The sequence below is a fragment of the Muntiacus reevesi genome, chromosome X (assembly GCF_963930625.1).
Source record: "Muntiacus reevesi chromosome X, mMunRee1.1, whole genome shotgun sequence".
NCBI classification, from domain to species: domain Eukaryota; kingdom Metazoa; phylum Chordata; class Mammalia; order Artiodactyla; family Cervidae; genus Muntiacus; species Muntiacus reevesi.
Window position 1 is genome coordinate 46,066,353 of NC_089271.1, and position 18,662 is coordinate 46,085,014.

At 37.4% G+C, this 18,662-nt stretch overlaps 1 protein-coding gene and 1 pseudogene across 3 annotated transcripts in view; one reads left to right on the plus strand and one right to left on the minus strand.

Moving 5' to 3' along the window:
- The window catches only part of MTMR8 (myotubularin related protein 8), a 227,697-nt gene that overhangs the window by 202,080 nt on the left and 6,955 nt on the right, over positions 1–18,662 (minus strand). The gene's annotated exons all lie outside the window — the stretch shown is intronic.
- Positions 6,784–7,638, plus strand: LOC136153806 (heterogeneous nuclear ribonucleoprotein A1-like; annotated as a pseudogene).

An 18,662-nucleotide genomic window follows, 5' to 3' on the forward strand; every position in this document is an offset into this window, starting at 1 on the left:
TCCCACTCCTGGGTATACACACTGAGGAAACCAGAATTGAAAGAGATATGTGTACCCCAATGTTTACCGCAGCACTGTTTATAATAGCCAGGACATGGAAGCAACCTAGATGCCCATCAGCAGATGAATGGATAAGAAAGCTGTGGTACACATACCTGACGGAAAATTACTCAGCCATTAAAAAGAATATATTTGACTCAGTTCTAATGAGGTGGATGAAACTGGAGCCCATTATACAGACTGAAGTAAGCCAGAAAGATAAACACCAATACAGTATACTAATGCATATATATGGAATTTAGGAAGATGGTAATGATAACCCTAAATGGAAGACAGAAAAAGAGACACAGATGTATAGAATAGACTTTTGGACTCTGTGGGAAAAGGCGAGGGTGGGATGACCTGAAAGAATAGCATTGAAACATGTATATTATCAATTGTGAAACAGATCGTCAGTCCAGGTTTGATGCATGAGACAAGTGCTCAGGGCTGGTGCATTAGGATGACCCAGAGGGATGGGATGGGGAGGGAGGTGGGAGCAGGGTTCAGCATGGGGAACACATGTAAATCCATGGCTGATTCATATCAATGTATGGCAAAAACCACTACAGTATTGTAAAGTAATTAGCCTCCAACTAATATAAACAAATGGGGAAAAAAAAAGAATACACAAACATGGACCCAACTTACTCTAACGCAAGATAGCCTATGATAAATGCCAAAACAGAGGCATGACTAGAGCCTGGAGCAATCAGAGTTCCCAGTTTCAGAAAGATACCCCTGGGAGACAACTAGAACCAAATATTCAAAGGTTCCTTCACTCAACATTTCTTAAGCACCTACTACTTTCAAATTATGGAGTTAGGTTTTTCTGGGGAAATAAGGCAGAAATCCTGCATTTATCTATCCATTTGACAAATATTTCTTGAGCATCTAATATATGCCAGGCCCTGTATCAAGTGTTATGGAATTCAAGATGCCTAAGCATGCTCTTTACCCTCAAAGTGTTCAATTTTAATAGAAAAATTACACATGTAAAACAGGGGGGGGAAGCTAGTTTGGTGTGTGTAGCTATATTCTTATGTATAAAATATATAGAATTGCTACAGTAAAGGGAGTGATCTTTGTCTAGGAGATGGAAGGCAACAAAGGGAGACTTTTTTATAGAAGAGTCAATACATAAGCCTCAATCAGTATGCTTAAGTTTTGAAAGACAAGAAGGAATTCAGCAGGGAGTAGAGAAAGGAACAACATTCCAAGTACAATTGGGAATACTCTGAAACAAGAAGCCAATCTACAGTGGGAGTGGAGGAGTCAGGAAGTAGGCTAGAGCGCAGGCAGGGACTAGATCTAAAAGATTCCTGTATGCCAGGTGAAGAAATCTGTTAACTCCCTAAGGAAACTTGAGGTACATAAGGCGTTTGCACTAAAGACTAATGTGGTCATATTTGTGTTTTTGAATGCTCATCCTGGCAGCAATGTAGAAATCAGATCAGATGCAAGGCTCTTATAGCTAGCAATTCATGTGAGAAAAGATGACTATCTGAACACAAGAGTGGCAATAGTTATATACAGGAGAGGATATACCAGAAGAGTATTTAGAAGGAAAAAAGGGGGTTGATGACCGATGAAACATGGGTCATAAAGGATAAGGAGGACTCTAAGATGCCTTTCAGACTTGGTGACTGGGTGGATGGTGGGTGATGGTGTTATCACTAAAATTGCAACCATCAGAGACAGAAAATAATATTAAGTATATTTTGAGACATTCAGAGTGTAATATACCTGTAAGATATTCAGTTGAAGATGGCCAATTATGGAATATATATCCAGATCTGGAAATCAGAAGTTATTTGGTCTGGAGAAAATCATTTGGAATTGTTACTTCATGTTGATTTAAAATCATGGGAGAAGACGGGATCACCAAGGAAATATATATAGAATGACATGAAAGATGGCCAAAGATGGAACTCCAAGGGGACTACAATATGTATAGGGCAGACAAAGAGTGTTCAGCAAAAGAAACAGAAGCAATGGTATGAAGTACGAGGGAAAAAAAAAAAAAAAAACCAACAAGAGAGAGTGGTCTCTTGAAAGCCAAAGGAATGGAGAGTAGGCTCAAGAGCCTAAGAATTAAATATGTCCATATGACACAGCAATGAGTTAAGTCATTGTTGACTTTAGCAAATGAACTTTCGTGAAGGAGTCAGAGTGAAAACTTAACTGAAAATTTCCTGACAGATAAAGCTATCTCCAGAGAGTGAGCATAAACTACTCTTTTGAGAACTTTGTTAGGAAAGAAAGAAGTAGTTTACCTTTGCTAAAAAAGGGTCTTATATAATGGAGACATGAGCATGATTCCAGGCCAGAAAAAAAGGATAAAAAAAGAAGAATGAAGACATGGAAGAGAATACTAATAATGTATCAAGATCTCAGAGGCCATTGGTGACCTTGTTGAATACTTTTGGTGGGTTAACTGGTATAAAATCATGATTATAGATTAAAAAAAGAATGGAGAGGTGGGTTAACTGGTGTAAAATCATGATTATAGATTAAAAAAAGAATGGAGACTTCATGAAATTCAGTTCTTAGATAAGCATGTAAGGAGCTTTGAAGACATCACTGTTACCCTAACATAAAGAAAAAAGCTGGACAAACTGGAAATCAGCAACTCTTCTTAGTTTCATCAGAAAACTGGTACCACAGGACAAACTGCTATCCCCAAACTGGAGAGAAAACTGAACACAGAGAATCACAATTTATTCAAACAGAAGACCAGAAGCAGAATCCTCCATGGGAAACATTATTCCTTTTAGTACATCATGCCTGGCTTTCAATTAAAACATACTTTAAAAAAATACCCACACAGTTTAAAGAGACAGAGCAAGCATCAGAACCAGACTCAGATATATCAGAAATCTTGGAATTATCAGAAGAATTTTAAATAACTATAATTAATATTCTAAGGGTTCTCATGGTGTAGTGGACAACATGTAAAAACAGATGGGTAATGTAAGCAGAGAGATAGAAACTCCAAGGGAGAGTCAAAAGGAAATGCTAGAAATCTTAAAACACTGTAACAGAAATGAAAAATGCCTTTGATGGGCTCATCAATAGATTAGAAACAGCCAAGAAAAGAGTAAGCAAACCTAACAAAATTTCAAAGGAAACTTCTATAACTGAAGTGAAAAGAGATAAAGAAATGAAAAAGAATATTCAAGTGGGATAATTAGAAAAGATATAACACATATGTAATGAGAATACCAGAAGGAGAAGGAAAAGAGAAAGGAATAAATGAAATATGTGACCCAATAATGACTAAGAATTTCCACAAAATTAATAATAGAATCTAAATCAGATCCAGAAAACAGCAGGCACGATAAACACCAAAGAATCTTGAAAGAAACCAGAAGAGGAAAAAAACACTATGTACAGAGGAAAGAGAATAAGAATTACACGGGAATTCTCTTCAGCAATGATGAAAACAAAAAGATAGTGGAATAAAATATTTAGTATTGAAAGAAAAAATGTCAACCTAGAAGTCTGTATTCTAGGGAAATTATTCTTCAAATATGGAGACATAATGACTTTTTTTCAAACAAACAAACAATAAGGGAATTTGTTACCAGTAAACTTCTCATGAAAGAAATATTAAAAACTTTTCAGATAGAAGGGAAAATGATACAGGCCAGAAATTTGATCATAAAGGAAGAATGTTAAATAAGGGATAAATGATTTTTTTTTAATTTTTAATGAGCTAACAGTTAACAGTTTGTCCAAAATAATAATAGGAATAATATTTTGGTGATTATAACTTATGGATATGTGAAATGAATGACAACAATGTTATAAGGGACAGAAGGCAGAAATTGGTAATAATCTGTTAAAAGGTGCTTACAGTACCCATGAAATGGTATAGTATTATTGGGCTACTTGCAAGTTTATAGTACAAATTCAAAGATGACCACTGAAAAATGAGAAAAAAGTATAATGCTTATGCTGAGAGAAAAAAATGACTAGAATTACATATAATTCTCAGTTAAAGTGAGAAGACCAAAAAAACCCAAAGATCAAGGGTAATGAATAAAAACATCAATAAATATTAATAAGTATATATTGATATTAATAAACAGTATTAAATTGATAAACATTAACCCATCTATATCAATAATCACTTTAAAATCAATGGTCTAAATACATTAATGAAAAATTATTTTCAGAGTGCATAAAAAAAGACTATAAGAAGCCTACTTTAAACATCAAGATACATATACATTAAAAGAAAAAGGAAGGAGAAAGATAGGCCATGCTAACACTAATCAAAAGAAAGTTGGAACAGCTATATTAATAGAAGATAAAGCAAGACTTCAGAGCAAGGAAAATTATCAGTGTTGTTAAGAAAGGTATTACTTAGAGATAAAAGGGTTAATTCTCCAAGAAGACACAACAATCCTTAATGTGTATACTGAAAACAGAGCATCAAAATACATGAGCCAAAAATGGATAGAATTGCAAGGAGAAATAAATGAATCCCCTATTATAACTGGAGATTTCAACACCCCTCAATTGATAAATCCATTAGGCAGAAAGTCAGTGAGGACACTGTTGAATTTAACAGTACCACCAATCAATTAGATCTAATTGATATCTATTTAATATTTCATCCAATGAGAGCTAAATACATTTTTTTTTCACATGGTCACAAGGAACATGCATCAAGACAGATCACGTTCTGTGCCATAAAGCACACCTTAATGAACTGAGAACAGAATTCATACAAAGTATGCTCTCAGAACACAATGAATTCAATGAGAAATCAACCGTAGAAAGACAACTGGAAAATGTCAAAATACACTGAGATTATATAATATACTTCTAAATTTAGGAAACTAGAAAAAGAAGAGCAAATTAAATCCAAAGTAAGCAGAAGGAAAGAAATAATAAAAATAAGCATCAATGAAATGACAAATAGGCAAGTAACAGAGAAAGCTGGTTCTATGAAAAGATCTATGAAAAACGGTTAAATACCTAGCTAGGTTAACTAAGTAGAAAACAGAAAAAAACACAAATTACTAATATCAGAAATAGAAAAGGAGCCACCACTACCAGACATTAAAAAAACAATAAATAAATATGAATAATCCTATGCCCACAAATTTGATAACCTAGATGAAATGAACCAATACCTTGAAAGACATAATCTACCAAAACTCATCCAAGGAGAAATAGATGATCTGAGTAGACCTATATCTATTAAAGAAATTGTATCTGTAATTAATAATTTTCCAAAACAGAAAGCATCAGGACCAGATGGGGGTTACTGGTAAATCCTATCAAACATTTAAACATGAAATTACAATTCTCTACAATCTCTTCCAGAAAATATAATCAGGAGAACTGTTTCCTAATTCATTCTATGAGGCCAGATTACCGTAAGAGAAAAACTGGAAAAGACATTACAAAAAAGGAAATATTCTACTGCACAATACTGTGTCCATAATTAACAATGATGTATTGTGTACTTTAAAAATGTGTTAAGAGGATATATCCTATATCAAATATTCTTAAAATAAAAAGAAGAAGAGGAGGAGGAAGAAGAAAGGCAAAGTGTAGACTGATATCTCTGACAAACACAGAAGGAAAATCCTCAACAACAAAAATTATTAATATTAGTTTGCCTATTCTAATGGCAATGCCTATACTAATGACCACATTTTAAATTGATTACTTCTGTCAGGACCCTATCTCCAAATAAGTCACAATCTGAAGTACTAGAGTTTAAGACCTCAACATACTTAAATTTTGGGGGACAGAATTCAACCCATCACAATTAGCAAATGAAATCCAACAGTATACTGTATTAAAAAAACGCATATATCATGTTCAAATGAAATTTGTTCCAGATATACAAGGCTGGTTCAACATTTGAAAATCAATTAATGTAATTCACCACAGTAATGAACTAAAGATGAAAAAAACACAGGATCATAGCAATAGATGAAGAAAAAGCATTTAACAAAATCCAGCACCTATCCAGGATAAAAATTGTCAACAAGCTAGGAAGAGATGGTAATTTTCACAATTTGATAAAGAACACTGGCAAAAACCCTACAGCTAAGATCATACTTAGAAACTAGATTTTTCTTGCTAAGATTGGGAACCAGGCAAGTATGTCTGCTCTCAACAGTGCATTGGCAGTCTTAGTTAATGAAATAAGTCAAAAATGAAAAGGTATGAATATATACAAAAGTAAATAAAGCTGTCTTTGTAGAACACATGATTATCTATGTAGAAAATATGGAAGTATCAACATAGACAAAATAGAAACTCCAAGAGCTAATTAGCAATTATACTTAAGTTTCAGCATACAAGGCTAATATACAAAAATAGATTTCTTACATGTTGTCAACGAACAATTGGAACTTGAAATTCAAAACACAATATAATGTACAGTAGCACCAAAATTACTTATGTATAAAATCTAACAAAATATTTACAAGATATTCTGAAAACTACAAACTTCTGATTAAAAATAAATCTAGATAAATTGAGTGATATTCCATGCACAAGGACATGAAGACTCAGTATTATAAAAATACCAGTTCTTCCCAACTCGATCTATACATTCAATGCAATTCCAATCAAAATCCCAGCAAGTTATTGTATACATATCAACAAACTGACTAAAGATTACATGGGCCTTTCTGCCCATGGACTCCACCGAGTAAGCATCGGTGAAGACTTCCCCCTCCACAGCTGTAATGTCTAAGTGAGTCTCCCAAAGAGCTGCAGTAGCTCTTCATGGGAGGTTTCAACTTTGAAACAACCAATGAGTCTAAGGAGTCATTTTGAGCAATGGGGAATGCTCACAAACTATGTGGTAATGAGGGATTCAAACACCAAGTGCTCCAGAAGCTTTGGGTTTGTCACATATGCCACTGTAGAGGAGATGGATGCAACCATGAAGGCAAGGCCACGCAAGGTGGATGGAAGAGTTGTGAAACCAAAGAGGGCCATCTCAGGGGAAGATTCTCAAAGACCTGGTGCCCACTTGACTGTGAAAAAGATTTTTTCTGGTGATATTAAAGAAGACACTGAAGAACATCATCTAAGAGATTATTCTGAACAGTATGGGAAAATTGAGGTGATCAAAATAAAAACAACCAAGGCAGTGGTCAAAAGAGAGGCTTTGCTTTTGTAGTCTCTGATGACCATGACTCCATAGACAAGACTGTCATTCAGAAATACCACACTGTGAATGGTCACAACTGTGATGTAAGGAAAACCCTAAGCAAGAGATGGCTAATGTTTCATCCAGCCAGAGGTTGAAGTGGTTCTAGAAACTTTGGTGGTGGTGGAGGAAATGGTTTTGGTGGGAATGAAAGCTTTGCTTGTGGAGGAAACTTCAGTGGTCGAGGTGGCTTTGGTGGCAGTCATGGTGGTGGTGGATATAGTAGATGTAGGGATGGTTATAATGGGTTTGATAATAATGGAAGCAATTTTGGAAGTGGCAGAAGCCATGATTTTGCCAATTACAACAATCAATATTCAAATTTTGGACCTATGATAGGAAGAAACCTTGAAGGCAGAGGTTCTGGCCCCTATGGTGGTAAAGACCAATACTTTGCCAAACCATGAAATGGAGGTGGCTATAGTGGTTCCAGCAGCAGTAGCTATAGCAATGGCAGAAGGTTTTAATTACTTCCAGGAAACAAAGTTTAGCAGGGGAGGAGAGCCAGAGAAGTGACAGGGAACAGTTTGGTAAAAACATGTAATTGTTTCAGCTAATTGAGAGTTAAAAGGAAGTAGGCTTGCTGCTGCTAGAAGGAACTATATTGTGATTAGGTTAATAGAAGACATCAGTGCTAGTTGGAAGAGGAGCTCATTCTCTCCCACTCAGGAAAAGAAGTCACACCTCAGGAAAATAATGGCAGAGGATGAGTAGAAATTGAAACTATAAAGCATCTTTAGTGCTCTTCTACCTGTCCCAGGACAGGCAGCTTTGAATGGAAGGATGTTCAACCAGGTGGAAAATAGGTCACTCAAAAGGAGTTCCGGTGAAGGTCCAGGGCACTATCTACCAAAAAAGCGACAATGTCCATGTGTGAAGGTTATTAAGTGCCTCAGAGGAGAGGGAAACTGTTGGTATTGAAATTGTTAATGGGAACTTCCTATAGAGCTTCACACTGCAGGGAACCTGTGTCTATTAACAGATGGGAACTTTTAGACCTGCAATTACTCAGACAGACCCCTTTCTCCATTCATGGGCACCAGAGATACCTCTGGTTCTAAGAGTGTAGTAAGAGTGTCTCTGCATGATGTGCTTTTTTCCAACAGAAACCTGGGTCCCACTGTGTGTGTGTGTGTGTGTGTGTGTGTGTGTGTTGGTGTGTGTGTTGGTGTGTGTGTTGGTGTGTAGAGCAAGGGAAAGAGAGAAAGAAAAAGAGATGCAGGGAAGAAACTTAAAAGACATGACAGGAGGGTAAGGAAAGAAGGGGGAAGGAGAAAAAGAGGAGGGGGAGAAAAAGGAAAAAGGAGAGAGAAAGAAGGGAGGAGATGGAGAGGAGGGAGGGGGGGTAGGGGGGGGAGAGAGAGAGAGAGAGAGAGAGAGAGAAAGGAAAGGGAGATTAAGATGACCACCACTAAGTACTACAGAGACTAATTCCCAGTAAGGCCACCCAGCTGCTTTGTTAGTTTTGCATACCAGGACTATAGACAGAACATGCAGACATAGATCACTGCTCTTAGAAAAGCTATGGGCAGTAAACCATGTTTTTCTCCCCCTTCCCTTCCAGGAAGGGAGGAAGGAAATCAGGTGCACTTCAGAGGTCTCTGAATCTATTCATTATCCTTGTTTGCCACAATTATTGATAATAAATTGGAAATACTGAAAAAATAAAAGATAGGATATCTGGCTCCAGGAGGACCAATAGCATGATGATATCTAACAGCCCATGTTCCATATAAGCCCTACTCCATGCAGCATCAGTTCTGACAACAAAGAATATTCATCATGAAAACAATTGCTGAACTCTGCATATATTAAAAAACTCTCCTACTTTCACAACAAGCACCTCTGATTAAGATTTCTTATTTTAAGTATTAAGTGAGAAAATATGTAACAGTAGGAAGGAGGAAAGGAAAAGGTGGAGGGCAAATGAAGTCCTTCGTGTCAAGATATGCAAGGTCATTTAAAGCAAGTGTTAAAAATATAACACAAACTAGCCTTGAATTTATGTCTCATCACCCCCTAATTTTTATCAACCCTCCAATTAAAAAAATTGATACTGCATTTTACAGTCCACATACCTATCATTATTAAGTGCTGGAAGCACTTAAGAGTTAGAATGAATCTTCCAGATTAACACCAGTATTTCTCAAAACATATTCTATAAACCCTCATTCCACGGGCTGTTAATAGGTGTGCACGCATACACACACACACATATACACACACACATACACACACAGAGTTCTGTGGTCAGGTTAGGGAATACTGCTTTATAAGTAGGTTTCTTTACTGCAGGGTTTCTCAGAGACTTTAACAGGTGAAAATTCATTAGCAATCTCCAGTGTTTGTAGTGCCAACATATTTTACCTTAGAATCTTTTTTTTTTTAAACAACTTATCTTGTGGGACTAGTAGTCATTAGGAACAAAGTTTAGGAAATGCTGGTATAATCCAATCTGCTCATTTTATTGAAGCAGTATACTGTAGGGGTTAAGAGCACAAGCTTTTGAGTCACATACTGCTTCATTTCTGACCCTCAACAAGTTGCTTAAGCTTTCTGGGTCCTGATTTCTTTATTTTTGAAATGAGGATAATAATAGCTATCGTTGTGTGTCTTAAATAAGTATATAAATATGCAATATTTACATAAAGCACTTAGAATAGTGCTTGGCACATAGTAATTGCTCAATAAATGTTATATATTATTGTTTAATCCACAAGGAAAATGAAAGTTAAGGTTACACAACATGTCAATATCAGACCAGGTCTCCTGACTCCCTGTCCTGTATGGGTTTCTCAACTAATGAAAATGTCCTCTGAGATTATCAAAAACTTTCTAAAGCACTTAAATATTATTGCACCACAAAACCAAAAAATAAGTTCTAAAAAGACAACTCTAAAATAAAGTCCAGTGGTTTCTAGGAATGACAGCCTAGCTGTGGTTTTCCAAAGTGAGATCAAAGGAGGAGGTTCTGGTAGTGAAAGAAAAAAAAAAACAATTCCAATTCCTATAAAGTATCAGACCACTGCCACAAGGGCTTCCTGGGTAGCCCTTCTCTTTACTCTAAGTACCAAAAGCCTTGGTACTCAGGATGCTCAGGAAAATACTCCTTTTTGAGATAGGCTGTTTTTTTGAGGCCTTCCAGGACTGACATATATATATATATATACACATACATACATACATACATATATATATATATATATACACACATGTATATGTATATATGTGTGTGTGTATATATATATGTGTATATGTGTGTGTGTATGTATATATATATATATGGAGAAAGATGGAGATATAGATATGATATATGCTGCTAAGTTACTTCAGTTGTGTCCAACTCTTTGCAACCCTATGGACCACAGCCTGCCAGGCTCCTCTGCCCATGGGATTCTCCAGGCAAGGATACTGGAGTGGGTTGCCATGCCTTCCTCCAGGGGATCTTCCTGACCCAGAGGTTGAACCCACATTTCTTTAGCAAGCCAGTTCTTTACCACTAGTGCCACCTGGGAAACTATATCTCTGATAGAGAAGGGAATACATAGTCATAGAACATTTAATTTCTGCCAGTCCCTTATCATAACTTATCTTAATATTCATCATAGTCCCAAGATGTAGATATCATCTCCATTTTACAAATGAGGAAACTGAGACCCAGATTTTTTGAGTGATTTGGCCAAGAACTCAGAATTAAGATGGAGAAGGAAGTGGCAACCCACTCCAGTATTCTTGCCTGGAGAATTCCATGGACGGAGGGGCCTCATAGGCTATAGTCCACAGGGTCACAAAGAGTCGGACACGACTGAGTGACTTTCACTTTCAGAGTTAAGAAATAATATATCTGGAATTCAACCTTGGCTCTGTCCAAGTTTTCTCCCACCACATTATACTCTCCTTGATTGAAAGGATCAAAGCAAAGCCAACTGAATTTAGACTTCTGAGAACCGGAAGAGGAGTATGACCCTCATCTCTAGAAATACATTTCCTTGATAAAGAAAAACACTTTACCACTTTTATATTGATTTATTTTGACCTTGCCTCATTCCTAAATTAATTTGAGGTGGTTTATAATAAAAGACAAATCTACAATCAGGTTATCAGAACAAAAAATCAAAGCCATGAAAAGGAGGAGGAAGCACTAATGCTACATAAAAGGGCTAATGTAGTTAATATGACTGAACACTAAATTTGGTTTTCAGCTTCTTGGAAGTCAAGCCAAAAGTTATCTGCTTTTAGGAAAGTTTCATATAAATTTTTAAGAGCAAGTAGGGGTGGCTTGAAAAGCACTTTGTAAACAGTAAAGTACTATAAGTGTTAGCTAGTGTTAGTCACTCAGTAGTGTCTGACTCTTTGCAAACCCAAGGACTGTAGCTCCCCCAGGTTTTTCTGTCCATGGAATTCTCCAGGCAATAGTATTGGAGTGGGTAGCCATTCCCTTCTCCAGGGGATCTTCCAGACCCAGGGATCAAACCTGTATCTCCTGCATTAGCAGGCAGATTCTTTACTATCTGAGCCACCAGGGAAGCAGGAGGGGAAATTAGTGTTTGGTAAATAAAGTCTCAGTGTTGCAACAAAAAGAAAAGTTCTAGAGATTTCTTGAAAAATAATGTGAATATACTAGGTCCACACCCAGATTTATAAGAAGCACCTTTAGACAGCCCTAACATTTACTGGTTCCCTGATGGCTTCTACCTATGAAATGATGGACATCTGAAAGCTTGACATGGTATCACTACTCCCTTCTCTTGAACAGAATCCAATGCTCTGCCTTTTGATTCTTCAGCCTAGCACACTGAACTGTATGCACTCACTCATACCTGCACTTTGGCCACTGGCAAATGTATTAACATTTACACTGAGAGCAAGTATGCTTCTGGAGTTGCTCAAAATTTTTGAATGCTTTGGAAACAGATTTCTTGACCTTAGGGGGCTATTAAATTAAAAATGCCCCATTCGGAGGGCAGAAGAAACTGGTTGAGTAGGAGGACACAGAGTTTGTATCACCTCACAACTAGGGCACCTATCAGGCACTGGCCAGGAACCTCAGACATCTAAGGAGATGAGAGGAACTCTCACACAATTGGGTAGGGTGTAGGGGAAAGGTAGGAGGGAGGAGAAGTGGAAGCCAGATAGAACTGGTGACCCTGAAAGGTGGCTGAGAGAGGGAAGGGGTTCCCATGTTCAGAGGGGCCAACTCATGGCAAGAGAATCAGCAGGGCCAGGAAGAGACCTTCGGGGGATCACTGGACCAAAAGGGAACTACTCAGGCACAAGAGTGCAGGCTGGGACGCAGGCATGAACCTATGCTCTCCGAGGCCTTCTCCGGCTACATAGGTCCTGGGGGCATGGGAGGGAGGGAGCGGGGGAGGAAAAGTAGAGAAGAGATGGGACCAGTGTCCCTCAGGAGTGGCTGAGGGAGCAGAGTGGTTCCCATGCCCACCCACAACGAGGGGATCAGCAGGGACTTAGACTTTCCAGAGACAGGGTAGGGGCGGGGAATGGCTATTATTTTCCCTGCCCACTAGAACAACAGGAGAACCTGAACCTACAACTTCTGAGCCCCCTCCAGCTCAACACAGTCAGAAAAAAAAAAAGAGGTCTGGAATTGACTATGGCTCAGATCATAAGCTTCTTAATGCAAAATTCAGGCTCAAATTGAAGAAAGTATGGAAAAACACGAGGCCATTCAGATATCGACCTAAATCAAATCCCTTAAGATTATAAGCTGGAGGTGATAAAGAGATTCAAGGGACTAGATCTGGTAGACAGAGTGCCTGAAGAACTATGGACAGAGATTCATAGCATTGTACAGAAAGTGATGACCCAAAATCATCCCCAAGAAAAAGAAATTTAAGAAGGCAAAGTTGTTGAGTTAAATTCACCCTTTCCAGTCCATTTTAGTTCACTGATTCCTAGAATGTCGACATTCACTCTTGCCATCTCCTGTTTGACCACTTCCAATTTGCCTTGATTCATGGGCCTAAAATTCCAGGTTCCTACGCAATATTGCTCTTTACAGCATTGGACCTTGCTTCCATCACCAGCCACACCCACAACAGGATGTTGTCTTTGCTTTGGCTCTGTCACTCCATTCTTTCTGGAATTATTTCTCCACTGATCTCCAGTAGCATGTTGGGCACCTACTGACCTGGGGAGTTCAGAAAGATGAACTATCTTTTTGCCTTTTCATACTACTCATGAGGTTCTCAAGGCCAGAATACTGAAGTGGTTTGCCATTCCCTTCTCCAGTGGACGACATTTTGTCTGAACTCTCCATCATGACCCGTCTGTCTTGGATGGCCCTACATGGCATGGCTAACAGTTTCATTGAATTAGACAAGGCTGTGGTCCATGTGATTAGATTGGTTAGTTTTCTGTGATTGTGATTTCTGTCTGCCCTCTGTCAGCAACTGCTGTCTTACTGGAGTTTCTCTGACCTTGGACATGGGGTATCTCTTCATGGCCCTCGCTCCTGACTTTGGATATGGGGTATCTCCTCATGGTCCCTGCTCCTGACCTTGGTGGCTGCACGGAGCTGGAGTGGTGAGTGGCCAAGAGGAGATACCCCACATCTAAGGATTCAAGGGGGTAATGGGGTAAAAAAACTAGAAGAGAGACAGAAGGGTGCCTTTAAGGGGTGGCTGGCAGAGGGGAGGGGCTCCCACACTGACAATGACCCACCCATACTGATGGGATCAGCAGGGACTAGGAAAGCCTTTGCAGGGATTGGAGGGGAGCAGCCAGTATTTTCCCTGCCTGCTCGGGCCCAAGCAAGTCTGCTGGGGTCCCTGGCCTAAACCTCCACCCTCTAAGGCCCCCTCCAACTGTGTTGAGACTAAGCCACACCCCCAAAACCCACCATAGGGCCTTTTCCTGCAGCACTGGTTCTGAACCTAGACACCTCCCTAAGCCCCAGTCCCCAGGCCCAGACTCCACTCCTGCATAAGCACCACCACCCCACAGTCAAGGCCTTTTCTGGCCCTTTTAAAAAATTATTTATTTATTTATTTATTTATTTATTGCTGCTGTGTGCTTGTTGCTGTTTCATTTATATTTTTCTTCTCATATATATATTTTTATTTTTCTAATTATGTTTTTTATTCTTTGTTATTGATTGGCTCTTTTTCTTCTGCACTGCATAGCTTGTGGAATCTTGGTTTCCAGGCCAAGAGTCAGGCCTAAGCTCCTGTGGTGGGAGAACTGACTTCAAGCCACTGGACGAATTGAGAACCTCAGACCCCAGGGATTATTAATTACCATGAGTTCTCCTGGAGGTCCTCATCTCAGCACTGAGACCTGGCTCAGTGAAACTCTAATGCTAAATGTCTCAGGCCAAACCAGTAAGACAGGAACACAGTCCTATCCATCAAAAAGCAAATGACAACAACAACAAAATGAGACAACAAAAAAATAGGTTACAGATGAAGGAACAAGGTAAAAACCTATAAGACCAAATAAATGAAGAGGAAATATGCAACCTACCTGAAAAAGAATTCAGAATGATGATTGATGGTGATCCATAATCTCAGAAATAGAATGGAGGCAACAGATCAAGAAAATTCAACAAATGTTTAACAAGAGCCAAGAAGAAATAAAGAACAAACAAGCAGTGATAAACAACTCAATGTGGACAAGCTCAGTCACTCAGTCATGTCTGACTCTTTGTGACCCCATGGACTGTAGCCTGCCAGGCTCCTCTGTTCATGGGATTTTGCCAAGCAAGAATACTGGAGTGGATTGTCATTTCCTTCTGCAGGGGATCTTCCTGACCAAGAGATCAAACCTGAAGCCCCTGCAGTTCCTGCACTGACAGGCAGATGTTTTACCACTGAGCTACCTGGGAAGGCAAAAACCCAGTAGCTGAAATGAAAAAAAAAAAATCACTAGAAGGAAACAATAGCAGCTTAATTGAAGCAGAAGAATGAATAAGTGAACTGAAAGATAGAATAGTGGTAAAAACTGCCAAGGAGCAAAATAAAGAAAAAAGAATGAAGAAAATTGAAGACAGTCTCACAGACATCTGTGCGACAACATTAAACACACCAACATCAAATTATAGGGGTCCCAGAAGAAGACAAGAAAGAGAAAGGATCGAGAAAATATTTGAAGAGTTTATCGCCAAAACATTCCCTAACATGGGAAAGAAAATACCCTCCCAAATACAGAAAGAGCAGAGAGTCCCACACAGGATAAACCCTAGGAGAAACACAAGAAGACACATAATCAAACTAACAAAAACTAAACACAAAGAAAAAAATGTTAAAAGCAACAAGGGAAAAGCAAAAAAATTAAAATAAAATAACATACAAAGGAATCCCCATAAGGTTAACTGATTTCTCAGCAGAAACTCTGCAGGCCAGAAGGGAGTGGCAGGATATATTTAAAGTGATGAAACAGAAAAACTTACAATCAAGATTATTCTACCCAACAAGGATCTCATTCAGATTCAAAAGAGAAATCAAAAGCATTATAGAGAAGCAAAAGCTATGAGAATTCGGCACCACCAGACCAGATTCACAACAAATGCTAAAGAAATTTCCATAAACAGGAAGCCAAAGAGAAGAAAACAACCTACAAAAACAAACCCAGAACAGTTATAAAAATGGTAATAGAAACTTACATATCAATAATTACCTTAAATGTAAATGGATTAAATGTTCCAACAAAAAGACAAAGACTGGCTGAATGGATACTATATATAGTGTGTGTAGCTGTCTACAAGAGACCCACTTCAGACCTAGGAATACATACAGACAGAATGTGAGAGGATGGAAAAAGATACTCCATGTAAATCAAAAGAAATCTGAAGTAGCAATTCTCTTATCAGTTAAAATACACTTTAAAATAAAGACTATTACAACAAATAAGGAAGGACACTACATAATGATCAAGGGATCAATCTAAGAAGATATAACAATTATAAATATTTATGCACCCAACAGAGGAGCACCTCAATACACAAGGAAAATGCTAACAGTTGTAAAAGGGGAAATTGACAGTAACATGATAATAGTGGGGGAATTTACCACCCCAATGGACAGATCATCCAGACATAAAATTAATAAGAAAACAGAAGCTTTAAATGACACAGTGGACCAGAAAATTTTAATTGATATTTATAGGACAATCCACCCAAAAGCAGAACAATACACTTTCTTCTCAAGTGCCCATGGAACATTCTCCAGGATAGATCATATCATAGGTCAAAAACCAAGCCTTAGAAAATTTAAGAAAATTGAAATTGTATCAAGACTCTTTTCTAACCACAATGCTATGAAATTAGAAATCAATCACAAGGGGAAAAAAAACTGAAGAAAATACAGACACATGGAAGTTTGTAACACTGTGCTGCTGAATATCCAAGAGATCACTAAAAAAATCAGAGAAAATTAAAAATACATTAAAACATATGATAATGAAAACATGACAACCCAAAACCTATGGGATGCAGCAAAAGCAGTTCTAAGAGGGAAGTTTATAGCAATTTAATCTCACCCCCAAAAAACAAGTAAAACATCATATAAACAATATTAACCTTATATTTGAAGCCACTAGAGAAAGAAGAACAAAAATACTCCAAAATTAGTAGAAGGAAAGAAGTCATAAAGATCATAGCAGAAATAAGTGAAATAGAAATAAAGATAATAGCAAAGATGAATAAAACTAAAAGCTGATTCTTTAAGATAAAATTAATAAAACTTGACACAGAATCATCAAGAAGGGGGTAGAATTCAAATCAGTAAAATTAGAAATGAAAAAGAAGTTACAACTGAAACCACAGAAATACTAAGGATCATAAGATACTTTTCATAAGCAACTAAATGACAACAAAATGGACAACCTGGAAGAAATGAACAAATTCTAAGAAAGGTACAACTGCCAAAGACTGAATCAGGAAAAATTAGAAGATATAAACAAACCAATAAAACATAACAAAATTGAAAGTGTAATTTAAAATCTTCCAACAAACAAAAGCCCAGAACCAGAGGACTTAACAAGCAAATTCTATCAAACATTTAGAGAAGAAATAACACCTAACCTCTCAAACTCTTCCAAATAATTACAGAAGGAGGAAAACTCCCAGACTCATTCTACAAGGCCACCCTGATACCAAAACCAGAAAAAGACATCACAAAGAAAGAAAGTTACAGACCAATATCACTGATAAATATAGATGCCAAAAATCCTCAACTAAATAATAACAAACAGAATCCAACAACACATTAAAAAGATCATACAACATGATCAAGTGAGATTTATCCCAGGGATGCAAAGATTTTTCAATATATGCAAATTAATCCATGTGATACACTATATTAACAAATTAAAGAACAGAAACCATATGATGATCCCAATAGATGCAGAAAAAGCTTTTAACAAATTCAACATCCATTTATGATAAAACTTTCTAGAAATTGAGCATAGAGGGAATCTGCCTCCATGTAATAATGACCATATATGACAAACACAGTAAACATCATTCTCAAGGCTGAAAAACTGAAAGCATTTCCTCTAAGATCAGGAACAAGACAAGGATATGCACTCTCATCACTATTATTCAACATAGTTTTGGAAGCCCTAACCATGGCAATTAGAGAAGAAAAACAAATGAAAGTAATCCAAAGTGGAAAAGAAATCAAACTGTCACTGTTTGTAGATGACATGATTCTATACATAGAAAAGCTTAAAGATGTCACCAGAAAACTACTAGAGTTAATCAATGAATTTGGAAAAGTTGCAGGATACAAAATTAATGCATAGAGATCTCTTGCCTTCCTATAGACTAACAATGAAAGATCAGAAAGGGAAATTAAGGAAACAACCCCATTTACTATTGCAACAAAAAGGAAAAAATACCTAGGGATAAACCTACCTAATGAGCCAAAACACCTGTACTCAAAACTATAAAACACCAATGAAAGAAATAAAAGATAACACAAACAGATGAAGATACACCATGTTCTTGGATGGGAAGAAGCAATATTTGAAAATGACTATACTGCCCAAAGCAATCTATAGATTCAATGAGATCTCTATCAAATTACCAAAGGCATTTTTCATAGAATTAAAAAAAAAAATACAATTTGTATGAAAACACAAAAGCCACTAATAAAACAATCTTGAGAAAGAAAAACAGAGCTAGAGGAATTATGCTCCCTGACTTCAGACTATACTATAAAGCTGTAGTAATCAAGACAGTATGGTTTTGGCACAAAAACAGAAACATAGATCAGTGGTACAGGACAGAAAGCCCAGAGATAAACTCACACACCTATGGCCATCTAATCTATGACAAAGGAGGCAAGAATATACAAAGGAGAAAAGACAGTCTATTCAGTGCTGGGAAAACTGGCCAGCTACATGTAAAAGAATGAAATTAGAACACTACCTAGCACTGTACATAAAAATAAACACAAAATGGTTTAAA